Raw genomic sequence first — 18,631 nt, forward strand, 5'->3', positions numbered from 1 at the left:
AGAGCCAGGAGGCCACAAGAAAGATGAGGCCTTACTTTAGATACATGTTCTATATCCATTCTGTTACATGAAATCATAACAATCTAGACTTAGAAAATTGAATGCATGAACAATATGGCCTTATTTCCAGTCTGTGGTTAGTGTATGCTGAGAAATGTACTGTACACATGTTGTGTTTGTCTCCTTATGCAGTTTGAACAACTTTGTCTTTTATATGCAATTTTCTTGTTTCTATTATTGGAACTTATGCCCGGCCTCCCTATCTATGGATTCCATAGGTGAAGTCCATAGGTGAAGCTGCAGACTTCTAAGCAATACCAGACTACCTATTGCACGATATTGTAACCACATACACTGTGCTCTGACTGAATGTCAAGCGGTTTTGTCAGGTGGAAGTATGGAAGCTGCCATTGGTGCACACAGTGGGCTGTCATCTTTCTCTGTGACTAATTGGCCGGGATTTTTGTTCATATCACTTGTTCTGACACTTCCTGCATGCTGGCTCCAGGTCTGTGATTCCAAGTACTGAAGTTTGGATGAAAATGACATCCACCAAGCATCAGAAATGGTGGCTCCCTTATTTTGGTTCTGACAGTTTCCCTTTAAAGTAAGTCTGTCCCTTTGTTAAAGGAGAACTCCATTTGGGCTAGAAACCTCTAGTTGATGTACACGCTACCAATTTTCCCTTACTTTGTTTTTTTTGGGGTATAGGCTGCAACAATACCTGCACTAAAGCTTGCAAATCACCAGAAGCTGAAATAACATTTCCCAGTAAAGGATAAGTGAATTTTTTTTGCACAACATCAGCTATAACGTTTTGTAGCAAGTAACGGAACCTTTTGGTTCATATATATTCATTTACGCATCTAAAGTATTTTGTGTCTTCTGACCTACCTCCAGCTGTGGGCTGTAGACATGGTGGCTCCATAGAGTGATTCACAAGACAAAATAGACAGCCTAGGCCTGGTAGTTGAACCTTCATGTTCCTGCAGTAAACCAGGGAAATAGCCGTCGTCTGTCCCTTTTACAAGGTAGGATCCACTTGTAGGCAGTTAGTCTATGATGAGGCCATGCCTGTACAGAGGTAATTTCCAATTTGAATTACTAGTGTTACACATACCGGTGCATCTAAAAAAAAAAAAAAAAAAAAATTTGAATATCATCAAAACTTTTTTTTCAATAATTCAAAGCAAAAAGTGAAACTCTATATTATATAAATTCATTACACACAGAATGATATATTTCAAGCATTTCTTTCTTTGAATGTTGATGATTATGGCTTACAGCTAGTGAAAACCCAAAATTAAATATCTCAGAAAAAGTTCAGTATTGTAGACTCATGGGGTTTATTTACTAAAGGTAAATCCACTTTGCACTACAAGTGCACTCGCTGTAGATCTCAGGGGAAGATCTGAAATGAGGGGAAGCACTGCTGATTTTATCATCCAATCACGTGCAAGCTAAAATGTTTTTTTATTTTCCTTGCATGTCCCCCTCAGATCTACAGTGACTGCACTTCCAAGTAAACGTGCAGTGCAAAGTGCATTTGCCTTTAGTAAATAACCAACATGGCATCACACTCTAATAAGCTAATTAACTCAAAACATCTGTAAAGATTTCCTGAGCCTTTAAATGGTCTCTCAGTCTGGTTGAGTGGGTTACACCATCATGGGGAAGATTGCTGACTTGATAGTTTAGAAGCATATTAATGGACATTCGAGTGGAAGGAAAAAGTGTGGTAGTAAAAGGTGCACAAGTAACAGGGATAACCGCAGCCTTGAGAGGATTGTGAAGCAAAGGCCATTCAAAAATTTGGGGGAGATTCACAAGGAGTGGACTACAGCTGTTGTCAGTGCTTCAAGCCGACACACGCACGCATTCAGGACATGGGCTACAACTGTCACATTCCTTGTGTCATGCCACTCTTGAACCAGAGACAACATCAGAAGTGTCTTACCTGGGCTAAGGAGAAAAAGGACTCAACTGTTGCTCAGTGGTCCAAAGTTCTCAAAGTAAATTTTGCATTTCATTTGGAAATCAAGGTCCAAGAGCCTGGAGGAAGAGTAGAGAGGCACAGAATCCAAGTTGCATGAGGTCCAGTGTGAAGTTTCCAGTCAGTGATGATTTGGGGAGCCATGTCATCTGCTGGTGTTGGTCCATTGTTTTATCAGTCGGCACAGCCCTCTACCAGGAAAATCTAGAGCACGTCCTGCTTCCCTCTGCTGACCAGCTTTATGGAAATTCCAGCAGGACTTGGCACCTGACAAAAACTACCAATATCTGGTTTAATGATCATGTTATAACTGTGCTTGTTTGGCCAGGAAACTCGCCTGACCTAAACCCCATAGAGCATCTGGGGGGTATTGTCAAGAGGAAGATGAGGCACTAGACCCAACAATTCAGACAAGCTGAAGGCCGCTATCAAAGCAACCTGGACTTCCATAACGCCTCAGCAGTGCCACAGGCTGATCGCCCCCATGCCACGCTGCATTCATGCAGTAATTCATGTAAAAGAAGCCCCAACCAAGTATTGAGTGTATACTGTACATGGACATACTTTTCAGTAAGCCAACATTTCTGTATTAAAAATCCTTTTTTTTTTTATTGGCCTTATGTAATATTCAGATTTTCTGATATAGAATGTTGAGTTTTCACTAGCTGTAAGCCATAACCATCAACATTCAAAGAAATGCTTGAAATCTATCACTCTGTGTAACACATCTATATAACATGAGTTTCACTTTTTGAATTTAATTGGTGAAAAAAATAAATATTTTAACGATATTCAAATTTTTTGAGACGCACCTGTATATCGTAACAAAGAATTTTTTTTTTTTTAATTTTTTTTTAAGAATTGCATTTTACTAAAGAAACTGCAATAAAAAGGCTAGAAACGATGCCCATCTGAAATGTGTCAACCCTTCCCCGCTATGGCTCAAAACCCCAAAACAGCTGTATAAATTGAGATATATTTAAGAATGTACATCTAAATAGGACATCAAATAGCTCATGACAGGGGTACCATAGCAGTGAAATATGCAATAGACAGGCGTCAATAACATTACAGCACATACTATAATAAAGTTGAAGGCTTTCTAACTAGCATTGCCCATAATGTATATGAATGCAAGCCATTGGCCTGCTCTTAGTACGTTGAGCTACAGGAAAGAGGCCCTGCACACAGGAGACAGCGCACATTTATTAAGTAAAAATGGAGTTTTCCTTTAACGGTTTCCTTTTGGCGGGGATTAAGCTCACTGTTCAAGATTAGGAATAAAAAGCTTTCACTTGATGCAAAAGCAAGGCTCTTCTGAATACTAGCACATTCTAGTTCCATGGAGGTGAGGGTGTTCTTTTATCTTGAACTAGAATATGGTTTGTGACAAATGTACATGAAGGATGCTGGATGTCCAAAGGGACACACGGTTGTTAAGCCTCTTCCTGAGTGGACATGGTCGAAGTCACATTAGGTTCTGAGGGCACTGCTGTAGAATTGTGACAGATTCACTTTAATGTCAAAATTGTTTATATTTTCTTCTTTTCTTTGTAATGCTGTGTGGGACAGTTGAAATGTACATCGTGTGAGTACTGAGTGATAGCTGTTTTACAATAAAATGGCAATACATTTAGCGGAAGAGTCTCATTTTTTTTTTCCTTTTATTGAAAAGATCAAAACAAAAAAAAACTGAAAGTACTCTGCAAATTAATCCCAGAAAACCGCTAAATTTGTGTATGTTCATCTGCCAAGGGATTTGTAATTCTGTGCATGCACTGGTGTGACCGATTCACCTCTCCCTGACCGTACACCCAGAAAGGTGACACAAATTTCTCTGTTAGGGTTGTGCCACATTACCCATGCTGTCACCAACGGGTACTCACCAGCAAGAGGACTGTCAAAGTGTGCACTCACCCGAATGCTGGCCAGTGAGGGAGCATGGACTGCTTGCTAGTTCGGCCAGCAAGGAATCAATGCCATAGGAGAGTCTACTTCCTGCTCTCTTAGCGGTCTTGTTGCTGGCGAGTTACCACTCATGACAGGATTGCCAGTGTTACACTTGGAATTAAAGTGGAAGTAAACCCATCAAAAAAACAGTTTGATTTACGGCATGTGCCATAAATGTAACACTCTCATTGGTTGTGCTCTCAACCAAACTGTCAAACCATTCAATGGCTGGCGTCATAACTGATCACAATATGCAGCATCATGGCAGTTGTAGATTATCAAAAGAAAGAGCTGCGCAACATGAGACTAAAAAAGGGAGAGAGTGAATATCCATATATATCTATATCAAATGGAGGATATGATTACTCCTAATAAAATGCTAACACAAATCTATATGATAACCTTATGCATCATGTTATTGAAACATATGTGCTATTAAATTAGCTACACAATGTATCTCAGGAGTGTCCCAAGTACAATTCTTGTTAGCAGAAAGTCCTCATAGAGAGCAATGTTGTCCATCATATGGTGTGCAATGTCCTCAATTCACTGGCTATTAGTGACTTCAAACAGAAAAAACACAGCAGAGGTAGCGATTAGAGATAAAAAGATTCCTCCACCCGGAAAATGACTGCCGCTTACAAGCTATGTTGATCTCTTTTTAAGGAGATCGTATCTGCTTGTGGCACATACCCCTGCCAGGGTCTTTATATTCGTCAGCCAGATACCACCTCTCTTTCTATTAAGATTGCCTCTGAGTGACTCCCGGATCAGCGGTTCCCCATGTTAAAAAAAGGGCTTACATAGTGTGATACCGTAAACATTTATTAGTCGTTAAAAGACAGGATTGCACTTACAAGATTGTCTTGGGTTAAAAGCATTACAAGGAAACTCGAGCCGGGCGGCTCTCGATATTTGCCCGTTGCTTCCGGGACTTCGTGTTGTTTTGGTGACGTCAGCACGCCGCTCCTCCCTACGCCGTTTCGTCACAGATGACGTCGTCTAGGGGCACAGTTGTAGATTAAACAGAGGCAACGATGGCAGCTTCCTTGGCTGAAAATGATAGGGGGGTTTACTTACACTTTAAGGAATCTCTTCCCCATGTGAAGCCTGCCGATTTGATAATGGAGTAGGAACATGTTAAGTCTGCTCTGCTCACCATTCCTTAAATTAAGCTATTGAAGAGAGAAGGGTCCTGGTACCCAACTCATGACCCTTTGATACCATTGTGCACCCCTTTAACCCCTGCAGTCTGTAGTGGGAAAGGGAGCATTGATTTGAAAATTGGTAATCTGTACTATCCTCATTGCAATATGTCCCATGTCCCCAACCCCTTTAAAGTGGAGGGCCACCCAAAAAAAAATTGCATCAAAAAATCTTTAAAAAATGTAAAACAAAACGTGAAAAAAAATGTTTAACTTACCTGAAACCCTTGTTGCTAGGCAGTCTTCCTTATCTGCCTCTTCCTATTCCGCGGTGCTTCCTCCTCTTCTGCGAGAGGCCCCGTTGCCTTCTGGGAACTGTGTGTGTCCCAGAAAACCACGGGGCCATTCACAAACTGCCGCACGACTCGCGCATGCACAGTAGGAAACGGGCAGTGAAGCCGCAAGGCTCCACTGCCTGTTTCCCTTCGTTAAGATGGAGGAGCCGGCAGCCGATCCGATGGACGGATCGGCCTCGGGGGGCCGACATTGCGGGCTTGCTGGACAGGTAAGTGCCCTAATTAAAAGTCAGCAGCTACAGTGTTTGTAGCTGCTGACTTAAAAAAAATATATATATATATATTGCGGCCGAAACTCCCCTTTAACATGTCCAGAATATGAACTGTTATAACATAGGTTGTGTGCCTATTAGACAGGCAAACCTCTAGAATGATCATTTAAGACAGAATAATAGAATTAATTATTATTAGGATTCAGAATTTCTGACCATCATTTTCTGTCCTGTCATGTTTGTAGTCTATGACAATCCTCCCTAACATTGCAGTGTATGCGGCTCTTTGTGAAAGTTGGGATTTCCCATCACCTTCTGTCCCAATGACCACAGACAGGGTAAATCTCTCTAATGGAGACACACATTGCAATATAATCCCAACAGGAGTCTCGACACTTTGCACTCTATAATAATAATTGTAAAAAAAAAAATTACACATACTTTAAATGGCTCCGAGAGCACCTTACTGACTCAGCAGTAACAATGAGTAACACCATGCAGAATATAAAATAGAAGAAAACTGTTTTTATCTTAAGTTTTACAGTCTGTTCTTGGAATTTGCAGAAATGAGGCAAACTGTTATGCGGTAAAGTCTGTTGGTACAGATGGTCAGTGCTAAGCTTACAGAGGTCTAAACACTGTCACATAAATGCTCTTTAACCCATGTGCTCTCAGCTGACTTTCATATCTACATACGGCAATGTCAATGAACACGAGGACCTGGCCCATGTGCTTGTCCCTGTGATCTGATGGCTCTGGGACCCATTTTGAACTATTAATGTGGCATTTATAGTTATACTATGCTTTACTGAGATGAACAAATAGATTATAGAGCGATACAAGACCACATATTTTACTCTGCAATCAAATAGAATGAAACTGCTTCTAAAGTGACAGAGGCCAGATTCTTTTGAACTGATAGCCTTACACATCAGTTGGTCAATCTAGCTTCACTCCAGCTTGAGGCCAGTCATTAGAACATTTGATCATTTATGTTCCAAATTTCCGGATGGCTTTCCACACCTTTATGGCAAATTTATATTAAAGTGGCAGGCAACTCAACACAGAATGGTGTGTATGATGTTCAATATCTTTACAAGTACTTTGCTTCCCACTCAAGTCCAGGCCTGTGTGTGTTGCCCTAAATTAAAAAAATCTAAATTTTATTGTCCAAAGGCTAATGTTCCAGGCCAGGTTTGAATCTGATTAGCTACTATAAGGCAAGCAACATTTCTTACATTTTAGAGTGTATAAAATAAGAATTGAGCACATATTGACAATTTCCACAGTATAACTAGAAGGCAAAACTTTATTTTTTTTTTTTTGTGCAAAATTTGCATTGGGTAATGCGTGTACGTGTATGTATGTTTGTGTGTGTGTATATGTGTATATATATATATATATATATATATATCTCCATTTTGTCTATTTACATACATGTTTTTCAGGTGTTTCATGTGCAGGTGTGCATCTTTCTATACAGGTGTGTGAGCATGATCAATCTCTGCCACATGCTGTTCACACAAAACACTAAGCATTACCAGTAGCATTTAACCACCAACCCAACAAGGCTTCTTTATGGTCACACTACTATCGATATGTAATTTTTATGGTTATGTTTGCATATTTTACCATTATACTACTTTTTTATTGTTTTAATATATTTTAATACATTGGTATTTTCCTCATTACTATTAATATTGCTCCAAACCTAAATATGTGCGATTATTTTGTATCATATCATCTTGAATCTTGTTTAATCACACGTCTCCAGTCTGTTTTGTGTAGCACACATTTACCATGCGCTCCGTACCACACATATGCTTTTAATTTATCTATTTTTTATTTAGAGCGCTCTGATGTGGACTGACATGGAGCTAAGGAGAACTAGCTATCCTTCACATGATATATCTCTCCACTAGCCACTCCTTCCCCTGTGCATACGTGTTGGTCCACTTGTTTACAGAAACTGTGTTCCTTTTTTCAAAGCTCTGATGAAGAGGTTATCCTTGAAACGCGTCAGTTCATTCTTTAACACTTGCTCCTATATGGGCATGTCCCACTTGTCATTCTATATTCTATAAGTGCATATTTTGTAACCCTATTTTTACGAAACGTAGTATATATTTCCTACATGTATGTATTCCATTGTTCACGAAAAAATTGTATGATTTGATGCAAGTGTTTGATCACGCGCCTTCCACCCATCCTTCCCACACTTATCTTCCTCAGACCACCCCTGGTCAGCCTAGGCAGCGGGACACGCATGACCACCTTCTCCAGTTTTGCCATTTCAACAGTACTACCTATTCACACCAATAACGCCCTCACAAGCACAGGAGTAAGTCTTTTTTGTTGATATTTTGCACCACCCCACTGGGTGTCTCTGGTCTCAGGCCTGATGAAGGAGCATGCATGCTCTTGAACGCGTGCCGCCTTTTCCGCCCGCAAAACCAGTAGGGACATCATCATCTCCAGCATTCCACAAGCACTGTAGGAGCGCCAAAAGCCACCAGCACAGCTGCCAGCTTGTTTCCTGGTTCCAGAGACACCCAGTAGGATCACCAGGGACTGCATGACCAGTGGAGCTAACATGCTTCTACAAGCACAATCTTTCTTATGTATTGAGCTGCCTACTTTTTAACCATTAAAGTGTTACCACTTACCACACTTAGAAGCACTGTTCCCTTTTCCTTTGTTGTCCAGGGAGGGATTTTAACACATTAATTTTCAACTGCTCTCTACCACCATTAGGAAGATTCGCCATCTCTATTTGTTCTGTTTACCATTATCACTGAAAGTGCAAGAAAGAAAATCACAAATTTTGGATTGTCCCCAGAAAAGTAACAGAGGAGAAATCGTCCAAAAACTAGGACACTAGTTTTCGGGACCCAAGGGATTCCTTTAATTTGTGGGGGTTTCATCTCACTTCCTGGCAGTGGGACAGAAAGTGAAGGTACAGAAAATCTGCCCAATGGTACAAATATGGCAAAAAAACTGACAGGGGCCCACTTACGCTATCTAACATGAGTAAAAAAAAAAAAAAAAAAAGTTTTGCCTATAGTTCTACCATTTGCAGTGGTGCAGCTATAAAGTAGCAGGAAAATTAATGTAGGCAGCTAGAGAGCAACACTAAAGCTGGCCACAGATTAATGGAAATTCAGCCAGTTCAGTAGAGAGCAATGAAATTTAAATCTATCTATGGCCGTTCTCATTCAGAAGAAGTCGATCTAAGATCAACTTCTCATGAACTGGCTTGTTGAAAATTTTGCTTCAATTGTGCTGCAGCGCTGATCAGTGTATTCTGATGGGAGGGGAGTCCCACTTTCAGAATACAGGGACACAGCAGGGAGTATTCCTCCATCCACCACAAATATGTGGATGGGGGATTAGGTTCCGTTTTTTAACTTCAGCCCGCTGGCTGAATGAAGATAACAAACAGACATGTATGGCCAGCTTTAGACACCAAACAAGGCCAAAATAAAAAATGTTACGCTAAAACTGAAATATTAAACACCTATCACCTAAACAGTAATGTGAATTGTATAATAGTGACACTTACATTGAATGAGAATAAAGTCCACAGTATCCCAATAGCAATCCATGATAAAAAGTTTTCAGTGGCCGTTTCCAATTAAAAGAAACCAAAAAAAGCCACCAGTCAGAACGTGATACTAAAGCAGTACGAGATCAAAAAAATGTGGGGATAGCTGGCCCATAGAATCGCTGATATGTCTGAACAGAAAACAGTTACATAGTTAGGTTGAAAAAAGACGCAAGTTCCATCCAGTTCAACCTATGAAAGAGAAGAAAAAAAATTTTAAAAAAAATCATACTATGCCATATACACATCCTTTACCCACAGTTGATGCAAAGGAAGGTGAAGCAAAGCATGATCCAATTTGCTACAGCAGGATAAAAAAAATTCCTTCCTGATCCCCGAGAGGCAATCGGATATTCCCTGGATAAACTAAGTATAAATGTTAGTATCCAGTTATATTATGTACATTTAGGGAAGAATCCAGGCCTTTTAAAAGCAATTTACTGAGCTGGCCAGAACCAGCTCTGGAGGGAGTCTATTCCACATCTCTTTCTGTGAAGAAACCTTTCCGAATTTGGAGATGAAATCTCTTTCCCTCTAGAAGTAAAGCGTGCCCCCTTGTCCTCTGTGATGACCTTAAAGTGAATAACTCAACACCAAGTCCACTATATGGACCACTTATGTATTTGTAAACGTTGATCATATCCCCCCTTGATCTACTCTTCTCAAGAGAGAATAAATTCAGTTCCTCTAATCTTTCTTCATAGCTGAGCTCCTCCATGCCTCTTATCATTTTGGTTCCCCTTCTCTGCACTGTCTCCAGTTTCCCAATATCCTTTTTGAGAACTGGTGCCCAAAACTGAACTGCATATTCCAGATGAGGTCTTACTAATGATTTCTACAGGGGCAAAATCATATCTCTCTCTCTCTGGAGTTCATACCTTTCATAATACAAGAAAGGATTTTGCTTGCTTTGGAAACTGCAGCTTTGCATGCTATTATTAAAGGAGAAGTATAGCCAAAGCTCGCTTGACTGTACTTCTCGTGTGGATCACAGGAGTGTAATTCGTTTTGCACTCCTATGATCTGTTTTCAGCAAAGAGCGGGCTGAAGTTTGCTCTCTGCTGACATCAACGATGTCAATCCAGGCACCGCGTCATCACGACAATAAAGTCTGGATCCACCGGGTGCCTGGACTGACACCCTGTTCCGCGAGCCGCTGAGAGCCTGACCTGGCCGCTCTGCCCCCTCCACAGCTCAGCGCTCCAATGAGTGAGGAGGGAGCAGAGCAGAGAGCTGTGACTGACGGTCAGCAGCTCTCTGCTCACGGAGTTTTTAAAACCGAGCGATCGGTGTTCAATCACTCGGTTCTCAGTGTAGAGGCGCCGGGGAACAGATGCAGCATTGAACTGATGCTGCATCCACCTAGGTAAAAAAGAATAGGGTGGGGGAAAAAACTCCTTTACTTCTCTTTTAAGCTTATGATCTACCAAAACCCCCAGATCCTGCTCCACAATTGATTCCCCCAGTTGTACTCCCCCTAGTATGTATGATGCATGCATATTCTTAGCCCTCAAGGGCATTACTTTACATTTATCAACATTAGACCTCATTTGCCACATAGTTGTTCAATTAAACAGTGCATTGAGGTTGGCTTGTAAGTTGGAGACATCCTGTAAGGACGTTATTCCACTGCATGTCATCTGCAAAGTCTAAAATGGTACTTTTAATCCCAGACCCTATATCATTTATAAAGATACTAAAAAGTAAGTACAAACGCTGAACCTACACCACTGATAACCTTAGACCATTCAGAGTAAGAATCATTACCACTACTCTCAGAATTCTGCCTTTTAGCCAGTTTCCTATCCATGTACAAACTGATTTTTCCAAGCCTGTAGACGTTACCTTACACATGAGCCATGTGTGGGGAACTGTGCCAAACACTTTTTTCAAAATCCAGGTATATTACGTCCACAGCCATCCTTCTGTCCAAGGTTTTACTTACCTCCTCATAAAAAGAAAACCGGTTTGTTTGACTTCTGTCTTTCATAAATCCATGCTGTCTGTTGCTTAAAATACTTTTTCCCAGCAAGAACTCATCTATGTGGTCTTTTATTAAACTCTCCAGTATCTTCCCATCTATAGAAGTTAAACTAACAGGTCTATAGTTACTTGGTAAAGACTTTGGTTCCTTTTTAAATATGGGCACCACATTGGCCCTATGCCAATCCAGTGGTACTATTCCAGTCATTAAAGGGTCCCTATAAATTAGATACAATGGCTTTGAAATGACAGAGCTCAATTCTTTTAGGGTCCGTGGGTGGATTCCATTTGGTCCCGATGCTTTTTCCTCCTTTATTCTGTCTAAATATTTCTGGACCATATCACTTTTGAGCCATTGTAGATCATTTAGAGCTGTGTCAATACCATCCCCATTATGGACATGAGCTCCCCCATGCTCCTTTGTATACACAGAGCTGAAGAAAGGATTTAATAAATTGGCCTTCTTATTATCCCCAGTCACCCACTCTAGATTATTTTGTAAAGGGCCTAACCTGACCTTTTTACTATTAATATATTTAAAGAATTTTTTGGTTTGTCTTACTATCTTTTGCAATCTGTTGTTCCTTTTGAATGTTTGCACTCTTGATTTCCTTTTTACATATTCTGTTATATTCTTTGTAACATTTAAACAATGACAGCGTTCCTTCATTTTTATATATTTTTTTAAAACCTCTTTTCTCATTATTTATAGTTTTTTTTTTAACTTTGGCCGTAAGCCACATAGGTTTTATTTTTAGCCTTTTAAACATATTGCCCATGGGAATATACTTTGAAGTGAATTTGAATACAGTCTTTTTGAAGGATTCCCATTTCTGTTCATCGATGCCAATATTCCCTCCCAGGCTAGGTCTTGGAGAGCCGCCCTCATCCTTGGAAAATCTGCATTCAATGTTAAGTGTATTTATATTTCCAGGATGAGCTTGTTGCTTACAGCTAATATTAAATGAAATCATGTTATGGTCACTGCTACCCAGCTGTTCTTTTATATGAATATTGGTAATAAGCTCTGCATTGTTTGAGATTACCAGGTCCAGCAGAGTATCATTCCTAGTCAGGGTCTCAATAAACTGGACCATAAAATTGTCTTGTAATAGGTTTTTTAATTCTTGCGCTTTCAGTGTGCCAATACTCTAGTCCATTACCAGGTAGTTAACATCCCCCATTATTATCACTGTCCCAACCCTTTTGGAGCAGAGTCTCCACCTCCTCATTAACACTGGGAGGCCTATAACAAACTTTAATGATAATGAAAACATGATCATTTTAGCTATACATTTAGAGTTGCGTTCCTGTAACCTATAGAAGCAAACCTAACATCAGTCATGGTTACATGAACTCTTTATATAAATCAATATGTTTGAGAGTTACTCAGTATGCAACTAATATTATATTGCTCACCCATAATGATCAGTATATCACTGCATGAGAAAGGAAATAGATGCTACCTACCCAGCTCTCTGGTTCAGTGCCAGACATTTCAGCCACTAGCAGACAGCCGGCTCTATGTGAGTTATAATGACCCAGGTCAGACCATAGTAAAGAGTAAAATATGTTGCCAGAACATCTCGGATTGAGTTTCAAAATCCAATATTAAAGTGGTTGTGAAGTCACATCTATTAATTACTCTGTTTTAGGTCCATGTTTAGTGCAGTGTGTGTTCTTAAAATTATAATGCTAAATACCTTCTTTGCACAGTGCTGCTGTGTAGTGACATGTCCTCCCTCTGCTTCCCTTCCCAATTTAAGAGACTACTGTGGGAGGGGCTGAGATTCCCTTCTGATTTATGCAGGATGGCAGAGGTAGGACACATAGCTGTACAGCAGCACTGTGCAAAGAAGGTATTTAGCATTAACAGGCAGGATCAACCAGGTATTGAACAACATTGAAAGGGCCAACTGACACTGCAAAAGCACTGTGCTATATAATATGTGTTAAAAGGACAGGAGTTTTCTTTTTTTTTTAGGGTTACACCCACTGTATAAAGGGTAACATCAAAGCATTCGAGATATGATCCTCAATATGATCATCCCCTTGACGCCGACGTAACGCAAATATGCAACCTTCAGCTTCAAGAGGTTGTACCGGGGTGATGCCTGCCTGCATACGTGGCACCATTATTTAGAACGCACAGTCGGCTTTCTTGTAATAACAACCACCAATGTGCTAATCAGCCGCTCAAGCTATTACAAGCAGCGGGAGGGGATGTCCGCCCTCCACCTTCCTGCCATCTTCTGCGGCTCGCCCGGGCTCTCCCATCCCACCGGGAGGCCCGAGCTACCAGCCAGCGGCCAGAGACCCAGAATCGGCTTTGATCAAGTCTCGGATTGAGTAACCCGGAAGCAATGTCAGGACGTTTTGGCGTCTGAATACTTTTAAGTGCAAAGGAGGGATTTGGGTCCCTCCATAAAGAGTACCTGTCACTGCCTCTTACTGTCACAAGGGATGTTTAAATTCCTAGTGACAGCAAAAAAAAAGTGATTAAAAAATGTAAAAAAGGGACAGTGTAAAAAGAAAAAAATGTAAAGTGCCCCATCCCCCATGCTCGCTCGCAGAAGCAAACACAAGTCTTGAAAGAACTGCTCTGTAACCCTAAACAGGTAACCTGTAGACATTTTTAAAGTGTCACCTATGGCGATTTTTAAGTACTGTAGTTAGTGAACATTCGTGGAATGCCAACAATTTTAAAGCATGACATGTTAGGCATATATTTATATATCTATGTATATGCATCATCTTTCACATCATACAAAAAAAATTGGGCTAACTTTACGTTTTTTTTTTTTTTTTTTTTTTAATTCATGAAAGTATATTCCTTCCAAAAAAATTGCATTTGAAAGACCGCTGCGCATAAACAGTGTGACATAAAATATTGCAACGATCGCCAATTTATTCTCTAGGGTCTCTTCTAAAAAATTTCTAGCAAAAAATACTGATTTTAACTTGTAGGCAAAAATTGTCAGAAAAAGGCTTAGGCATGAAGGGGTTAAATAAATACTGGACTTTGCAACAAAACAAAATTAAAATTAAATGAATAGAAGAGAAATCCAAATCAAATCAATATTTGGTGTGACCACCCTTTGCCTTTAAAACAGCATCAATTCTTCTAGCTACACTTGAGCACAGTTTTTACCAATTGCCAATTACAGAGCAGCAGCTTTGCGCTGGATCACGTATATATACGTGATCCTGCACTTCTGCCTGCAGGGGGCATACGAGAGGACCCTTCTGCTTTGATTTACAGCAGAAGCCGATCTGCAGGTGCCGGACACTCGATGTCAACCAGCTGATCGTTGGGCAGAGACTCAGAATGGAGCTCTGCCTATGTAAACAAGGCAGATCTCTGTTCTGACAGGGAGGGGAAGGCATGGTTTTGGTGTTCCTGCAAAGCACACAGTTAACCCTTTGATCACCCTAGATGTTTAACCCCTTCCCAGCCAGTGACAGTGCATATTTTTAGCACTGAGTACTGTACTATTGGCACTGGTTCCCGTAAAGCGTCAGTTAGTGTCCGACTGTCCACCGCAATATCGCAGTCCTTTTAGTCACTGAATGTCACCATTACCAGTAAAAAAAAAAAAAATCCATAAATATACACCAGTTTGTAGACACTATGACGTTCACATAAACCAATGTACGCTTATTGGTGCACCCGTGATTTTCCCCTGATTTTAAGGGGAAAAAAGTGCGTATTATACGCCGATAAATACGGTACATCAATTTTTTTTATTTGGGTACAGCATTGCATCACCGCACAATTGTCTGTTAACGTAACGCAGTGCTGTATCGCAAAAAATGGCCTGGCCATGAAGGGGAGTAAATCTTCCGGAGGTTAAGTAGTTAAAGGAACTCGGCAGGAATGTTGTTGTAAATATCTTGGAGCACCAACCACAGATCTTCTGTTTCTTCATGTAATCCCAGACAGACTTGATGTTGAGATAAAGGGTCTGTGGGGGCCAAACCATCACTTCTAGGACTCCTTGTTCTTTACGCTGAAGACAGTTACTGTATGTTTGGGGTCGTTGTCCTGCTACAGAATACATTTGGGGCCAAGAACACACCTCCCTGATGGAATGGTATAATGGATAAGGATCTACCTATATTTATCAGCATTGAGAACACCATTGATCCTGACTAAATCTCCAACTATTTGCTGTCATTTTTCTTCACCCCAGTTCCTATGTTTTTGTGTATAGTTGAGTAGCTTAGCCTTGTTTCCATGTTGGAAGTATAGCTTTCTGGCAGCAATTCTTCTATGAAGACAACGTCTGGCCAGACTTCTCTGTACAGTAGATGGATGTACTTGAGTCCTACTGGTTTCTGCCAGTTCTATGCTGATGGCACTGCTGGACATCTTCTGATATCGAAGGGAAGCAAGCATGAGGGGTCTTGTCTACTGCATCAAGTTTCATTTTCCTTAGCCGACCACTGCATCTATGGTCCTCAATATTGCCTGTTTCTTTGTGCTTCTGCAAAAGCCCTTGAACAGCATATCTTGAAACCTCAGTCTACTTTGAAAGTGTTGCCTGGGAGAGACCTTGCTGATGCAGTATAACTATCTTGTGTCTTGTTGCTGTCAGTCTTGCCATGGTGTATGATCTGTGACATAAAACGGTAATTGACAACCTGACCTTAGTAGCAGAGTTTGCCTGTTCCTCCCCAGTTTTAAGCCTCCTACACAGCGGTTTCTGTTAATGACTGTTTTAACCTACAGTGGAGACGGAAAGTATTCAGGCCCCCTTAAATTTTTCACTCTTTTATATTGCAGCCATTTGCTAAAATCATTTAAGTTCATTTTTTTTCCTCATTAATGTACACACAGCACCCCATATTGACAGAAAAACACAGAATTGTTGAAATTTTTGCAGATTTATTAAAAAAGAAAAACTGAAATATCACATGGTCCTAAGTATTCAGACCCTTTGCTCAATATTTAGTAGAAGCACCCTTTTGATCTAATACAACCATGAGTCTTTTTGTGAAAGATGCAACAAGTTTTTCACACCTGGATTTGGGGATCCTCTGCCATTCCTCTTTGCAGATCCTCTCCAGTTCTGTCAGGTTGGGTGGTAAACGTTGGTGGACAGCCATTTTTAGGTCTCTCCAGAGATGCTCAATTGGGTTTAAGTCAGGGCTCTGGCTGGGCCATTCAAGAACAGTCATGGAGTTGTGAAGCCACTCCTTTGTTGTTTTAGCTGTGTGCTTAGGGTCATTGTCTTGTTCGAAGGTAAACCTTCGGCCCAGTCTGAGGTCCTGAGCACTCTGGAGAAGGTTTTCATCCAGGATATCCCTGTATTTGGCCGCATTCATCTTTCCCTCGATTGCAACCAGTCATCCTGTCCCTGCAGCTGAAAAACAGCCCCACAGCATGATGCTGCCACCACCATGCTTCACTGTTGGGACTGTATTGGACAGGTGATGAGCAGTGCCTGGTTTTCTCCACACATACCGCTTAGAATTAAGGCCAAAAAGTTCTATCTTGGTCTCATCAGACCAGAGAATCTTATTTCTCACCATCTTGGAGTCCTTCAGGTGTTTTTTTTAGCAAACATTTGCTCCGACATGCACTGTGAGCTGTAAGATCTTATATAGACAGGTGTGTGGCTTTCCTAATCAAGTCCAATCAGTATAATCAAACACAGCTGGACTCAAATGAAGGTGTAGAACCGTCTCAAGGATGATCAGAAGAAATGGACAGCACCTGAGTTAAATATATGAGTGTCACGGCAAAGTGTCTGAATACTTAGGACCATGTGATATTTCAGTTTTTCTTTTTTAATAAATCTGCAAAAATGTCAACAATTCTGTGTTTTTCTGGCAATATGGGGTGCTGTGTGTACATTAATGAGGAAAAAAATGAACTTAAATGATTTTAGCAAAGAGTGAAAAAGGGGGTCTGAATACTTTCCGTCCCCACTGTATATATGAAATTGATGATTGTTGGCCCCTGCTTGGTATAATTGGTTAAATATTCACCTAATGCTTCAAAATTGTTGACTTTGTGCAAGTGTAAAGCCTGGTATTGACTTGTGCAAAAATTCTCGGCCGACAAAGACAAATGTAGCTAAACATATCTACATTCTAGCATAGTAGAAGAGGAGGCGTAGGGTTGTTCCATGCTTCCGAGCATGCGCTTTCTTCTTTTTTTCTATTATTTCCGTATGGTTCGTACGGACATTGTAAATGAAATGTAATAGTCTGTAAATTGTTTTTGTTGTCCGAAAAGGCTATTGAAAGCACTGTTGAAGCATACCGTGCCGTAACCGAGAGCTCAATGTGCGGGGGTGGGGTGGGGGGGTGGGGTGGGTGATGTCATTGCGGCTCTGGCCACTCACGCAACCAGAGTATACAAACCCAGAAAGAAAGACGGAAGCCCTCTCAGCTTTACGGCAAGTATGTCATAACGTGCTAATATGCGATACATACTAGCCCAATATGCTATTATTTTGCAGGGGAAAGTGTTTTTATTTATTACTGCAGTGGTTTACTACCGCTTTAAAAATTGATGCTGGTTTGAAGCCAAATGGTAGTCACACCAAATATTGATTTTAGATTTTTCTTCTGTTCACATTGTGTAAATAAGAATTAAACAAGATATTTTTGAACACATTCTTACGTTACAACATTTTTTTTTTTACACCTGCCTAAAACTTTTGCACAGTACTCTGTGTCACTGGCTTTTATGAGATGCATTCTTTTTTTATAAGGCAATGGCTGAGATAAAAATGAAGCCAGTAAGTCAGCAAAACATCCAGGAAACTAGCACTGCCAGGAGGAGGTGGTCAGTAATCTACCCTTTTTTTTTTTTTTTTTTTTGATCAGTTGCCCTGCACCACCAGTGATATCCCTTGCAGGCTTCGTGTTCCTTGATAAATTGCCTGTCATATTACAGACTGAAGGAAGCCCAATGTCATTAAAGCCTCGTCCTGTAACTTTAGAGCATAGTGCCCTGCACCCCCAGTACAACGATGCAGAGAATGGCACTGATGTGGTCACATTGAGGGTCGCCCACTACCAAAGAAGATGAAGGGAACTCAGTGTCATGTGACTGGCCATAATATATCTGAATAAAATCCTGATATCGAGCAATATAGGTTACCAAAAACATGGGGGGGGGGGGGGGGGGGTAGTTCACTGGGTAGGATGAAACTGAAATTTAACTTTAACTCAGAAAACCAGCATGGCAGGTAGGTGACAACTATTTTCAGTATGTTAAAGCCTTATATATTGATTGCATTCATTATTTTCCTCAAAATTGTACAAGCAATACCCCATAATGACAACAAGAAAGAAGTTTGTTTGAAATCTTTGCAGATTTATTAGAAATAAATAACGGGAAAAAAAAATAATCACATGTACACAAGTATTCA

Source organism: Aquarana catesbeiana, linkage group LG08 (assembly GCF_042186555.1).
Source record: "Aquarana catesbeiana isolate 2022-GZ linkage group LG08, ASM4218655v1, whole genome shotgun sequence".
In the NCBI taxonomy this organism is placed as follows: domain Eukaryota; kingdom Metazoa; phylum Chordata; class Amphibia; order Anura; family Ranidae; genus Aquarana; species Aquarana catesbeiana.